Source organism: Nycticebus coucang, chromosome 2 (assembly GCF_027406575.1).
Source record: "Nycticebus coucang isolate mNycCou1 chromosome 2, mNycCou1.pri, whole genome shotgun sequence".
NCBI lineage: Eukaryota > Metazoa > Chordata > Mammalia > Primates > Lorisidae > Nycticebus > Nycticebus coucang.
The window spans coordinates 62,803,282-62,819,162 of NC_069781.1; the positions used below are offsets into that span (position 1 = coordinate 62,803,282).

The 15,881-nt window shown below is 36.8% G+C and overlaps 1 protein-coding gene across 1 annotated transcript in view; it reads right to left on the reverse strand.

The window, feature by feature from the left end:
* CCDC171 (coiled-coil domain containing 171) overlaps nucleotides 1-15,881 on the reverse strand; it is a 473,803-nt gene that overhangs the window by 133,903 nt on the left and 324,019 nt on the right. The window lies entirely within an intron of this gene.

Genomic DNA, 15,881 nt, shown 5'->3' on the forward strand with positions numbered 1-15,881 from the left:
CACACTGATGACAGCATCTGAAACTTTGGGACCTTATGATGTGGATTATTCTCACTGGGGTTAGGTAGTATCTCAAAGTGGTTTTGATTTGAATTTCCTGATGATTACAGATGATGAAAATCTTTTCATATGTTTCTTGGCCATTTGTCCTCTTGGGAATGATTCTGTTCATGTCTGTTGAACAGTGATTAACGGAGCTGCATGCTCTTTTCTTACTGATTTGCTTGAGTTCTTTGTAAATTTTGGTTATTAAACCTTTGTCAGATTCATAACATGCAAATATCTTGTTCTGTTCTGATGGCTGTCTATTTGCTTTGTTGATTGTGCTCTTAGTTGTGCAGAAGCTTTTTTTAACTTGATTGGATCCCATTTATTTATTTTTGTTGTTGCTGCAATTACCAAGGGTATCTTTTTTTATAAATTCTTTCCCAAGGCCAACAATATAGTAAAGAGTTTTTCCCACACTTTATTCTAGAGTTTTTATCATTTCATGTCTTAGATTTAAATCTTTTGTCCAGCATGATAAAATGTCAAATATTGAATTCAAAATGTAGATGACAAACAAGATGAATAGAGTTGAAGAAAAAGTAAAAAACCAAAACAAATGAAAAATTCTTTTTCGGGACATGAATATTTGATATATTAGTGAATGTGAAAAACTCACTAAAGAAGAAGCACAGGAAAACGGTCTATAAAACCAGTGTATGGTGCCCCATGATCGCATTAATGTACAGAGCTATGATTTAATAAAAAAAAAAAAGAAGAAGAAGCAGCAGCACAGGAAAAGATATAACAAAACTTAAAGAAATGAAAAGTCATTTAGGAAGTAAATCAGACAGCAGAGAACTTCAATAGCAGACTACACCAAGGAGAACAACAACAACAACAACAAAAATAAGAGCTTGAAGACAGGCTTTTGAATTAGACCAGTCAGTAAGAGATGTAGGAAAAAGACCAAAGAATAAAAACCAATTACCGAGAGAAATATGGAACTATGTGAAATGAGCAAATACATGAATTGTAGATATCCCAGACAGAGAAGAAAAAAAGCAAAAAACATAGAAAACTTATTTGATAGAATTATTGAAAAGAATCTCCCTGGTATCACCAGAGATTCAGATGTCCAGAAACAAGATGGTCATTGAAAACTGGGAAAATTCATACCAAATAGGACATCTCCAAGACTCACAATCACCAACCTCATCAAGTTAAAACAAAAGAGAAAATTCTACAAGCTGTAAGTTGAAAGCACTACAAACCAACACAGGAAAACCCATTAGGCAAATGGCAGACTTCTCAGTGGAGACCTTAGAAGCCAAAAGGAAATGGGGACACATTTTTAGTCTTCTTAAATAGAACAACTGCCAGCCAAGAATTCTATATCCTACAAAACCAAATTTCGTAAATGATAGAGAAATAAAGACTTTTCTAGGAGGGGAGACAAGATGGCGGACTGAAGCCAGCTTTCAACAAAGGCTCCCGTCCAGAAGGAGAGTTAAGGGACAGGAATTTAGTAAGTATCCTGGTGGACTTGAGCCTCACCAAGAGAGAAGGCTGAAGAACGCACAACACCGCTGAGGCAAGTTGTGATCACAAGGACGCAAACAAAAGGTACAAAATCCAAGCGGACGGGAGTCCCCCTCCCCCATGAGACCGGCTCTGGAGCCCCACAATTGAACAAGCGGGCAGAAATTAAAGCCCCTCCCACTACACTCCATGGGAGAGACCTTCTAAAAACTGGACCTACCTCCCCTACTGGGGTGCCGTGGCATTCTCCTGCCGGACATAGGGCTGAATAAAACTTTGGGAATCCTTTGCCGGCAACCCTGAATCCCCGGCGCTCCCCTCCCGCCCACTGAGGTCTGGAGGCCTGTCCCCCAGGAGTTCCGATCCTTGGGTGATTTCTCAAGGGGAGTGGACAGTCCCCGAGTTGCGACTGGTCAGCATTGACTCTGAGGCACGCCAAGTGAGGAGAGGGCACCGGGCTGAGGGGGAGTCACGCCTCGCGGCACTTCCCTGCGGTGCAGTGCACCAACCCTCCCCGGGCATAGGGGGCCCAAGACTGAATCAGACTCTGGCCTCCCCGCTGAGAGCTGAGAACCCATACTCTCACTCGGGGTCTGAGGGCCTATCCCCCAGGAGTTCGGCTTCTTGGGTGATTTCTCGAGGGGAGTGCACAGTGCCTGAGCTGCGTCAGGTCAGCGCTGACTCTGGGACACGTGAGCGAGGAGAGGGCACTCCGCTGAGGGGAAATCAAGCCTTGGCGGCACTTCCCTGCGGTGCAGTGCAGGAGCCCTCCCCGGACCGTAGTATTGCGTGAAACTGAATGAAACTCTAGCTTCCCCCCGCCCCACTCCCAATCCGGGTCTGGGGGCCCATCCCCCAAGAGTTCTGATTCTTGGGGGATCTCTTAAGGGGTGTGGACCCAGCACAAACTGCGGCCGCTCAGTGCTGACTCTGGGGCGCGGGACAGAGGAGAAAAGGGTCGCCTGAGTGCCCACACCAGAGCAGCAGTTCCCTGGAGGTAGATCAACAGCCGTTTTTTCTTTAACGGCAGAACGCTCACTTCTGGATATTCTGAGGCCACACCCCCTGTCTCCTGGGCAACCAGAGGAGGCCACCGGTGACACGGCTCACAAACCCGGAAGCCTCCAGGGCGGGGCCGACCCAGAGAGGTGTTCAGACGCAATTCTCCAGCAGCAAAGACGTTTGAACTCAAAACAGCCCGTCTCCTGTAGGCGACGACAGGAACAGAGACAGAATCTCACAAAGTTGTCTGTTCTGTTCTGCTCTGTTAGCAGCATCCATCAGGGACGGGGCTCTGCCTGAGTGAACACCTCCTTCCCATCACCTGCATCAAACACTCAAAGATGTCAGGCCCCATCTCCTCCTGCTAGATAGCGGCAGTCTGTGGGGGCCTGGCAGACTTCCTCGCGATTCAGGCAGGTGAAAACCCCTGGAGTGTCTGTTCACTGCAGGCAACTGGGTTAGCCATCTGCAGAGATACCAGTGACTGGGTCCGACGGAGGGGCAAAGTGGGGAAGGAGACGTCAACCTTCCCAGACTGCTCTGTTTGCGGGGTGGCTCCTCCTGACTCCACGCTGCACTGGGGTGAGCTGTCTCAGAGGAGTCACCAGGCCCCTGTGATCCAGTTCCCAGAGACCTCTTGAACCCTTCCACCCCAGACAAGTGCCGATTGAGACAGTTGATTCGGACCTTTTGAACTGGGCTAATAGACTGAGGACTTTTCAGGTGGTGCCCTGGGTGTGCGATTGTAGGAAGGTTTGATTCTCCTTTTCCAACTGGGGCCAGAGGTGGGCAGGCGGGGTGACTTAATTGCTGATTTTTCCACACAGCTGAGACTTCAAGCCAGAGTAGAAGTTGCATTAGGATCGAACAGAAACCAGCTGAAAACAAGACAGAACCACTTTGCTCCACCACACCAGACAGGGCCCCAGTTTCTCAGGCCACAACACTGTACGGGCCCTCGATAAAACCCCAGGGGAAAAACCAAAGGGAGTAAACCATGGGGCGGAATCAGCGGAAAAACTCTGGTAACATGAATAACCAGAATAGATCAACCCCCCCAAGAAAAGATACGGCAGATGTGATTGAAGATCCCATTCATAAACAACTGGCTGAGATGTCAGAAGTCGAATTCAGAATTTGGTTTGCAGACAAGATTAATAAAATGGAATTAGGAATTCGAGGAGAAATTCAAAAACTGTCTCAAGAATTTAACGAATTTAAAGACAAAACCACCAAAGACTTAGACACACTGAAACAAGAACTTACAGCCCTCAAAGATATGAAAAATACAGTAGAATCCCTCAGTAACAGAATGGAGCAAGCAGAAGAAAGGATTTCTGACATTGAAGATAAAGTCTTCGAACGCTCCCAATCTCTCAAAGAGGAAGAGAAATGGAGAGCAAAAACGGATCACTCACTCAGAGAGCTCTCAGATAATTCGAAAAAAAATAACATAAGGGTTATAGGAATTTCGGAGACTGATGAAGTGGCAGCCAAGGGCACAGAGGCCCTTCTACATGAAATTATGAAAGAAAATTTTCCAGACATGCCTAGAGAATCTGAAATTCAGATAGCAGACAGCTTCAGAACCCCAGCACGATTCAACCCCAATAAGCCATCTCCCAGACATATCATAATTAGCTTCACTAAAGTTAACATGAAAGAGAAGATTCTCAAAGCAGCCCGGCGAAAGAAAACTATAATGTACAAAGGTAAGAATATTAGAATAACTGCAGATCTCTCTGCTGAAACTTTTCAAGCAAGAAGAGGCTGGTCATCAACTTTTAATCTCCTAAAGCAAAAAAACTTTCAACCCAGGATCTTGTATCCAGCTAAACTGAGTTTCATCTATGATGGAGAAATTAAATACTTCAATGACATTCATATGTTGAAAAAATTTGCCATAAGTAAACCAGCTCTTCAGGATGTTCTCAGACCTATCCTCCACAATGACCAACCCAATCCTATACCACAAAAGTAAACTCACTCAGAAACTTCGGATCAAACTCCAACTTCCACACTGGCGAAAGGATTAAAAATGTCCACTGGAACTTTGAAAAACTCGATACCCAAAATTCCACCAGACTTATCCTTACTCTCCATCAATGTGAATGGCTTAAACTGTCCTCTAAAGAGGCATAGGTTAGCTGACTGGATACAAAAACTTAAGCCAGATATTTGTTGCATACAAGAGTCACATCTCAACTTAAAAGACAAATACAGACTCAGGGTGAAAGGATGGTCATCCATATTTCAGGCAAATGGTAATCAGAAAAAAGCAGGTGTTGCAATTTTATTTGCAGATACAGTAGGCTTTAAACCATCAAAAGTAAGGAAGGACAAGAATGGTCACTTCATATTTGTTAAGGGTAATACTCAATATGACGAGATCTCAATTATTAATATCTATGCACCCAACCAGAATGCACCTCAATTTATAAGAGAAACTCTAACAGACATGAGTAACTTGATTTCCTCCAGCTCCATAATCGTTGGAGATTTCAACACTCCCTTGGCAGTGTTGGATCGATCCTCCAGAAAGAAGCTGAGCAAAGAAATCTTAGATTTAAACCTAACCATCCAATATTTAGATTTAGCAGACATCTACAGAACATTTCATCCCAACAAAACTGAATACACATACTTCTCATCAGCCCACGGAACTTACTCCAAAATTGATCACATTTTAGGTCACAAGTCTAACCTCAGTAAATTTAAAGGAATAGAAATTATTCCATGCATCTTCTCGGACCATCATGGAATAAAACTTGAATTGAGTAACAACAGGAATCTGCATACCCATACAAAAACATGGAAGTTAAATAACCTTATGCTGAATGATAGCTGGGTCAGAGATGAGATTAAGAAAGAAATCACCAATTTTTTGGAACAAAATGACAATGAAGACACAAGCTATCAGAACCTCTGGGACACTGCAAAGGCAGTTCTAAGAGGGAAATTTATAGCACTGCAAGCCTTCCTCAAGAGAACGGAAAGAGAGGAAGTTAACAACTTAATGGGACATCTCACGCAACTGGAAAAGGAAGAACATTCCAACCCCAAACCCAGCAGAAGAAAAGAAATAACCAAAATTAGAGCAGAATTAAATGAAATTGAAAACAAAAGAATAATACAACAGATCAATAAATCAAAAAGCTGGTTTTTTGAAAAGGTCAATAAAATAGATAAACCTCTGGCCAACCTAATCAGGAAAAAAAGAGTAAAATCTCTAATATCATCAATCAGAAACAACAAAGACAAAATAACCACAGACTCATCAGAAATCCAAAAAATCCTTAATGAATATTACAAGAAACTGTATTCTCAGAAATATGAAAATCTGAAGGAAATTGACCGATACTTGGAAGCACGCCACCTTCCAAGACTTAACCAGAATCAAGTGGAAATGTTGAACAGACCCATATCAAGTTCAGAAATAGCATCAACTATACAAAACCTCCCTAAAAAGAAAAGCCCGGGACCAGATGGTTTCACGTCAGAATTCTACCAAACCTTTAAAGAGGAATTAGTACCTATATTACTCAACCTGTTCCAAAATGTAGAAAAAGAAGGAAGACTACCCAACACGTTCTATGAAGCAAATATCACCCTGATCCCCAAACCAGGAAAAGACCCAACAAGAAAAGAAAATTATAGACCAATATCACTAATGAATATAGATGCAAAAATATTCAACAAGATCCTAACAAACAGAATCCAGCAACACATCAAACAAATTATACATCATGACCAAGTTGGTTTTATCCCAGGGTCTCAAGGCTGGTTCAATATACGTAAATCTATAAATGTAATTCAGCACATAAACAAATTAAAAAACAAAGACCATATGATTCTCTCAATTGATGCAGAAAAAGCTTTTGATAATATCCAGCATCCCTTCATGATCAGAACACTCAAGAAAATTGGTCTAGAAGGGACTTTTCTTAAACTGATAGAGGCTATCTACAGCAAACCCACAGCCAATATCATATTGGAGTTAAATTGGAATCATTTCCACTCAGATCAGGAACCAGACAAGGCTGCCCATTGTCTCCATTGCTTTTCAACATTGTAATGGAAGTTTTAGCCACCGCAATTAGGGAAGAAAAGGCGATCAAGGGTATCCATATAGGGTCAGAAGAGATCAAACTCTCGCTCTTCGCAGATGATATGATTGTGTATCTGGAAAACACTAGGGACTCTACTACAAAACTCCTAGAAGTGATCAAGGAATACAGCAGCGTCTCAGGTTACAAAATCAACATTCATAAATCGGTAGCCTTTATATACACCAACAACAGTCAAATTGAAAAAGCAGTTAAGGACTCTATCCCATTCACAGTAGTGCCAAAGAAGATGAAATATTTGGGAATTTACCTAACAAAAGACGTGAAAGATCTCTATAAAGAGAACTATGAAACTCTAAGAAAAGAAATAGCTGAAAATGTTAACAAATGGAAAAACATACCATGCTCATGGCTAGGAAGAATCAACATTATCAAAATGTCCATACTACCCAAAGCAATATATAATTTCAACGCACTCCCTATTAAAGCTCCACTGTCATATTTTAAAGATCTTGAAAAAACATTACTTCGTTTTATATGGAATCAGAAAAAACCTCGAATAGCCAAGACATTACTCAGAAATAAAAACAAAACAGGAGGAATCACACTACCAGACCTCAGACTTTACTACAAATCGATAGTGATCAAAACAGCATGGTATTGGCACAAAAACAGAGAAGTAGATATCTGGAATAGAATAGAGAACCAAGAGATGAATCCAGCTACTTACCGCTATTTGATTTTTGACAAGCCAATTAAAAACATTCAGTGGGGAAAAGATTCCCTATTTAACAAATGGTGCTGGGTGAACTGACTGGCAACCTGCAGAAGACTGAAATTGGACCCACACCTTTCACCATTAACTAAGATAGACTCTCATTGGATTAAAGATTTAAACTTAAGACATGAAACTATAAAAATACTAGAGGAGAATGCAGGGAAAACCCTCGAAGAAATTGGTCTGGGTGAGTATTTCATGAGGAGAACCCCCCGGGCAATTGAAGCAGCTTCAAAAATACACTACTTGGACTTGATCAAACTAAAAAGCTTCTGCACAGCTAAGAACACAGTAAGCAGAGCAAGCAGACAGCCCTCAGAATGGGAGAAGATATTTGCAGGGTATAACTCTGACAAAGGTTTAATAACCAGAATCCACAGAGAACTCAAACGCATCAGCAAGAAAAAAACAAGGGATCCCATCGCAGGCTGGGCAAGGGATTTGAAGAGAAACTTCTCTGAAGAAGACAGGCGCACGGCCTTCAGACATATGAAAAAATGCTCATCATCTTTAATCATCAGAGAAATGCAAATCAAAACTACTTTGAGATATCATCTAACTCCAATGAGACTAGCCTATATCACAAAATCTCAAGACCAGAGATGTTGGTGTGGATGCGGAGAAAAGGGAACACTTCTGCACTGCTGGTGGGAATGCAAATTAATACATTCCTTTTGGAAAGATATATGGAGAACACTCAGAGATCTAAAAATAGATCTGCCATTCAATCCTGTAATTCCTCTGCTGGGCATATACCCAGAAGACCAAAAATCACAACATAACAAAGATATTTGTACCAGAATGTTTACTGCAGCCCAATTCATAATTGCTAAGTCATGGAAAAAGCCGAAGTGCCCATCGATCCACGAATGGATTAATTAATTGTGGTATATGTATACCATGGAATACTATGCAGCCTTAAAGAAAGATGGAGACTTTACCTCTTTCATGTTTACATGGATGGAGCTGGAACATATTCTTCTTAGTAAAGTATCCCAAGAATGGAAGAAAAAATACCCAATGTACACAGCCCTACTATGAAACTAATTTGGGACTCTCACATGAAAGCTATAACCCAGCTACAACTTAACAATAGGGGGAAGTGGGAAAGGGGGGGGTGGGTAGAGGGAGGGGAATCGGTGGGATCACACCTGTGGTGCATATTACAGGGGTATTTGCGAAACTTGGTAAATGTAGAATATAAATGTTTTGGCACAGTAACTGAGATAACGCCGGAAAGGCTATGTTAACCACTGTGATAAAAATGTGTCAAATGGTTTATGAAGTGAGTGTATGATGCCCCATAATCATATCATTGTATACAGTTATGAATTTAATAAAAAAATTAAAAAAAAAAAAAAAAAGACTTTTCTAGACAAGCAACACTAAGGGAAATTGTCACTACCAGACTGCCCTACATGGAAGAGCACAATAGATACCAGTCAATATAAATATGCCCAACAGTTAAAGCTCACAGCTTTTATAAAACAACAGCATAAGAGAGAAAACAAAACAGTAAGATATCATCCAACATGGTGAACAGAATGGCACCCCACATATCAATATTAACACTCAACATGAATGGTCTACATGCCCTACTTAAAAGACATAGACAAGCTGAATGGACGAAAAAAAGACAACCTAACTATCTTCTGTCTCCAGGAAACACATCTAACTCAAAAGGACACACAAAGACTCAAGGTAAAAGGATGGAAAATAATATCCCATGGAAATGGAAAGGAAAAGTCAACAGATATAGCCATTTTCATATCAGATAAAATAGAATTTAAATCAACAAAACTAAATATAAAATACAAAGTCGGTTACTATATGGTAGAGAGAGCAATTCACCAAGAAGACATAAACAATCCTAAATATAAATGCACCTAACATAGACGCTCCCAGATTCATAAAGCAAATTCTGCAAGTTCTAAGCATTAGCTAGAGGGTTTAACACTCCATGGACAGATCATTAAGGCAAAAAATAAATAAAGAGACACTGGACTTAAATTCGACTCTAGAACAAATGAGCCTAATAGACATTCACAAAACAATCTACCCCAAAACTACTGAATACACATTCTTCTCAGCAGGACATAGACATCTTAAGCCACAAAAAAAAGTCTCAGCAAATAAAAAAACAAAATCAAATCATACCATGTATCTTCTCAGATCATAGTGGAATAAAATCAGAAATCAATTCATAAAGAACCACTCAGTCAGGGAAATTAAACAACCTGCAATCTAAACACACATCAATTCATGAGTGGATTAACATATGTATATCATGGAATACTACTCCGCCATGAAGAAGGATGACTTAATGCCTTTTGTAATATTTTAGATAGAACTGGAGACCAGTATCTCAAGAATGGAAAAACAAACACCACATGCACTTGCTATTAAATTAAAACTAATTGATTAGCATACATGTGCACACAGGAATGTAAAACTCAGTGGAAATCAAGCAGAGGTAGAGTGAGGGGGCAAGGCAAAAAACCTATTATATGAAATGGACGCAATAAATTCTATTCAAGTGATAGACATACTTATAGCCCTGGCTCAAGAATTAAAAAATCAATCCATGAAATCAAAAACATTTGCTTCCCAATAATATTTTGAAATAAAAAAGATAATACAAAAAAATAAAAACAACATAAAGTAATAATTATAAACCATGTTATGGGCACACAAGGTATAAAGATGTAACATGACAATGACATGAAGGACAGAGATGGAGCTATATTACAGCAAAATTGTTTTTAATACTATTGACACTAAATTGACATTAATTTGAATAAGATGAATTAAGATGTTAATTATAATCCCCAAGGAAAACACTAAGAAAATAACTAAAAAGTATGTAATTCAACAAAGAAAAAAGGAATCAAAATGGTATCTGGAAAAAGATATATCCAAAATAAAGGGGTGCTAAATAGAGGAATTGAGGAACAAAATAGATATTACACATACAGAAATAAAGGAAAATGACAGACATCCTTCCTTGTCATTAATTACATTAAATAAATTGATTTAACTCTTCAATAGAAGTCACAGATTGGCAGAATGGATTAAAAATGGTTCATTTTATACTATCTACAATAAACTCATCTCAGGTACAAAGACACAAATCAATTAAAAGTGAAAAGACAAGAAAAGATATTCCATGCAAACAGTAACTAGAAGAGAAGTGGAGTGGCTATACTAATATTAAACAAAACAGACTTCAAGACAAAAATTGTTATGAGACAAATAAGATTATAATTTGATAAAAGGGTCAATCTATCAAGAAGATATAACAATTTCCATATAAACAAGCAAATAGAATCCCAAAATATATGAAACAAAAACTGACAAAAGGAAGAAAGAATTTAGAAATAACATTCAAAGACTTCAACATCACACTTTTTATTAATGGATAGGACAACTAAACAAAAGATAATCAAGAAACTAAAAGACTTGACCAACATTATAAACCAACTAGACATAACAGACATAGAACAACAGAAGAATACACATCTTTTATACATGAACATTTAACATTTACCAAGACAGATAATATTCTGGACCATACAACAAACTTTCATAAATTTAAAATAATTAAAATTAAACAGAGCAAAAAATATATAAAAATAAATAAAATTAAAGTGTCTGTTCGAACCACATATAATTAAATTAAACTCAATAGCAAAATTAAAACTCTAGAAAATTCCAAATATTTAGAAATTAAACAATACTCAAACAATAACTAGGTCAAAGAAGAAAGCATAGGGAAATTAGAAACACCTTGAGATAGGAGAGCATAAAAATACACAATATCCCAAAACTATGGAAGGCAGTACAAGTGCTTGGACAGGAATTTATAGCTGTAAATGCCTACATTAAAAAAGAAGAAAGATCTCAAGTTAATAACCTAAGCTTCTGTCTTAGAGAAGTAAAAATAAACAGAGCAAACTAAACCCAAAGCAAATGGAAGGAAGCTATAATAAAATTTAGAACAGGTATAAACAAAATAAAGAATAGAAAAACAATAGAGCAAATCAAGAAAATCAAAAGTCAGTTCTTAAAAAGATTGATAATAGTGAAAAAAGAAAATCTACCTAGACTGACCAAGAGAAAAAGATAACTAAATTACTATTTATAATAAAATCAGAAATAAAAATGGGGACATTACTACCAACCTTACAGAAATAAAAGTAATTTTCAAAAATAAACAATTGTATGCCAATAAATCATATAAGTAGATAAAATAGACAACTTCCTTGAAACATACAAACTACCAAAACTGACTTAAAAAGAAGCAGAAAATCTGAGTATAAACAAGAAAGACATTCAAAATTTTCATAAAAAGAAAATCCAGCCCCGGAAAGCTTCATTGCTCAATTCTATCAAATGTTTAAAGAATTAACAGCATTTCCTCTCTCTTGCTCTTCCCAAATATTAAGGGAGCACTTCTTAATTTATTCTATGGACCAATATTATTCTCATCCCAAAGCCAGACAAAGTTATCACACAAAACAACAAAGACCAATATGTCTTAGGAATTGAGATGCAAAACTCTTTTGAAAATTAGCAAACCAAAACAAGCAGCATATTCAAAGAATTATACATGTGTATCATAACAAAATGGGATTTACCCTAGGAATGAAAGGATATTCATAAATAATCTATTTAGTATAAAACATTAATAGGATGAAGCAGGGGAGGGACAACATGATCATCTCAACTGATGCATAAAAAGATTTGACGAAACCCTTTTACTCAAAAACTAGGAACAAAAGAGAACTTCCTCAAGCTGAAAAAGAACATCTATGAAAAACCCACAGCTAATATCAGATTAATGGTTCAAGACCAAAAGCTTTCCTTTTAAGATTAGGAACATTAGAAAAAAATAATAATAATAACTTTTAAAAATAAAGATTAGGAACAATAACACAAAGATGTCTGCTCTCAGCACACCTATAAAACGCTATAGTAGAAGCGACAGCCAAATAATTTTAAAAGAAAGAAAAAGCATCAAAATTAGAAAAAAAAAATGTAAAACCATATTCACAGATTACATAATCTTATAAATAGAAAATCCTAAAGAAGTTGCACACACACAAAAAGGAAAACCATCAGAGCTAATAAATTTAGCAGTTACAGAAGACAATACCAATGTACAAAAATACATTGCATTTCTATACAGTAGTGATTAATCAAAAATTAAGAATACTGTTCCTCATATAATAGTTTTGCAAAAAATAAAATACTTAACAATAAATTTAACCAAGAAGATGTATAAATTGTACACTAAAAACTACAAAACATTGTTGAAAGAAATTAAAGAAGCCCTAAATAAATGGAAAGATGTCAATGTTCATGAATTATAAGACTTAATATTGTTAAGATGGTAATATTCCCCAAATGGATCTATAATTTCAATGTAAAAGCTATCAAAATTCTAATTCTTCTTTTGCAAAAATGGACAAGCCAATTCTAAACTTCATATGGAATTTACAAGGGACCCCAAACATCCAAAACAATCTTAAAATCTTTGAAAAAACTGGAGAACTCACACTTTTCAATTTCAAAACTTACTACAAAACACGGTAATAAAACCTCTGTGATACTGGTATGAGGACAGACATGCAGACCAATGGAATAGAACTGACAGTCCAGAAATAAACCCATACAGCTATGGTCAATTGATTTTCAGCAAGAGTACCAACACAATTCAACAGGGAAAAAACAGTTTTTTCAACAAATGTTGCTGGAATAACTGGATCGCCCTATAAAAGAATGAAGTTGGCTCTTACATCATACAGTACACAAAATTAATTCAGTATGGACCAATTACCACATAAGAGCTAAAATTATAAAATTCTTAGAAGGAAATACAGGGGAAATCTTCTCGACTTTGGATTTGGAAATAGATTCTGAGATATGAGGCCAAAAACATAAGCACAAAAGAAAAAAATCAGACTTCATCAAAATTTAATACTTATGTGCTCCAAAGGACACTATCTAATAAAAGGTAAAAAGACCATCCACATGATGGGAAAAAATATTTTCAAATCATATATAATAAAACTCTAGTATCCAGATTATTCAAAGAACTTTTACTCTTAAAATTCAGCAAAAAAGACAACCCAGTTTAAAAATAGGCAAAGGATATGAATAGATTTTTGTCCCCAGAAGATATACAAAGAATCAGTAATCACATGGAAAGAAGGTCAACAATGTTAGTCATTAGGAAAATGCAAATCAAAACCAAAATGAAATACTTAGGATGGCCATTAAAAAAAAATGGAAATAACAAGTGTGGGCAAGGATGTGGAGAAACTAGAATCCTTATACAAAATTATGGGGATTTAAAATGGTGCAGCCACTGTAGAAAACAGTTTGATGGCTCTTTGAAAAGTTAGCATAGTATTAACACATGATTCAGCAATTCCACTTCTAGCTACATACTCAAGAGAACAAAAGGACGCCTTCACATAAAAATTTGTATACAAAAGTATATAAATTTGTATACAAAAGCATTATTCATGGTGTCTAAGAAGTGGAAACAAAATGTGGTATACCCATACAATAGAATATTACTCAGCCATAAAAAAGAATGAAAGAGTACTGAGACATGCCACCATATGGATGAACCTTGAATAATTATGCTATATGAAAGAAGTCAGACACCAAAGCCCCATATTATATGATTCCATTTATCTGAAATGTCCAGAATAGGAAGGTATATAGAGATAGGAGACAGATCAGTGGTTTGCCAGAGGTAGGGTAAGAGGACATAAGAAGTAACTGCTGGGCGGTGCCTGTGGCTCAGTGGGTAGAGTGCCGGCCCCATATACCAAGGGTGGTGGGTTCAAACCCGGCCCCAGCCAAAGTGCAACAAAAAAATAGCCAGGTGTTGTGGTGGGCGCCTATAGTCCCAGCTACTCGGGAGGCTGAGGCAAGGGAATTGCCTAAGCCCAGGATTTGGAGTTTGCTGTGAGCTGTGACACCTTGGCACTCTACCGAAGGTGATAAAGTGAGACTCTGTCTATAAAAAAAAAAAAAAAAAAAGAAGTAGTAACTGCTTCTTAGGCACTAGGTTTCTTTAGGGTGATGAAATTTTCTGAAATTACAGTAGTTAGTTGTGATGATGGCACAATGTGCATTATTGAAAGCCCCTGAATTGTGCAATTTAAAATGTTTGAAATGTGAATCTTTCTCCAAAAAGGTTCAAATGATTTAAAAAAAAAAAAATCAGCCAAGCATTCAACTAGAGAAGTGTGTATATTAAAAAATGTACCCCATGAAAAATTGTGATGATTTTTTACTCTTGTTCTTATTTTTCTTAGCCCCAATGACCTGAAATTAGCTCACCCAAAAGAGTATCCTAATAAAAAATTAACTTCTGATCTACATTAAAAACTGGCATAAATAAAAATATGTATTTAAATTCAATGAAAACTTTTGCTTCTTTAAAAAAAAAAATATGCTTCTAACTGAAAATAACTGGCCTTCCTTATTAAATATTAGTATCAGTCCCAAATGGAATTTAAAAAATAATATCTAATCAAGTGTTCTGTACAATATAGTTTAAGGATTTGAAAAGTTGAATGAAATATGTTAAGTTCAAAATCTAACAAATATCAATAAAATATCATTGATTTTCCTAAAACCAAAAATGTTCAGTTTAAGTTCTTTAAGCTGCAAGAAAAGAATGGTTAAAATGAAAATAAGTTCTATTTGATTACTGCATCAGAAGCTAGTATTAAAAAATGAAATAAAATAAAATTCAACAAGTAAAAATTAGTTTTGAGAATAATTGGTACATACCTTGAAAATGCAAGTGTTAAAGAAATAAGAAATAAAAATAATTATATGATTTTACTACACAGAGTAAACTTTGCTGAAGAATTTAGATGTAATTATTTCCATCCTGGGGTGAGGAACCTGCTGCCTTCTGATTTCAAGACCAAAGGAGACAAGAAACCTCATCTTTCTCTGCTGCATCCCTTTAAATGAAAAAATTTCTTGTGTAAAATTTGGATTCAGTCAAAAGGTAGCACTTAAGGACAAGGAAGGCTACAAGTTTCCTTAAGGCCACAGGTTCCTCAGCCCTGCATGACTGGCAATGAAGACAAGGGGGTTTGCATCTTCCTGAGAGCTTCATAGGGACTCCCTGTATTACCCCCTTATTACCTATTCATTCTAACTTGTACTTACTTCAGAGACAACAGAATTAGTACCATTTATCAATTTGCCTTTCCTACACTTTTACTTCAAGCTTGATAACTTAAAAACATTATATACACAGAACTTTCTAGAGATATAAATCAAAATAACTATTAAATCTGAAAGGGGAAAAAGCTATGAAGTAAAAGCAAATCTACCGTGGGTGCAGGCTAGTTTTATAAACATCTTTTTTTCCATATGACATAAAAATTAAAAGACAAACAACCGAAGAACTGCATGACTATAATTATCCTACTGTAATCAGTCTTTATTACATTTAAACTATATATTTT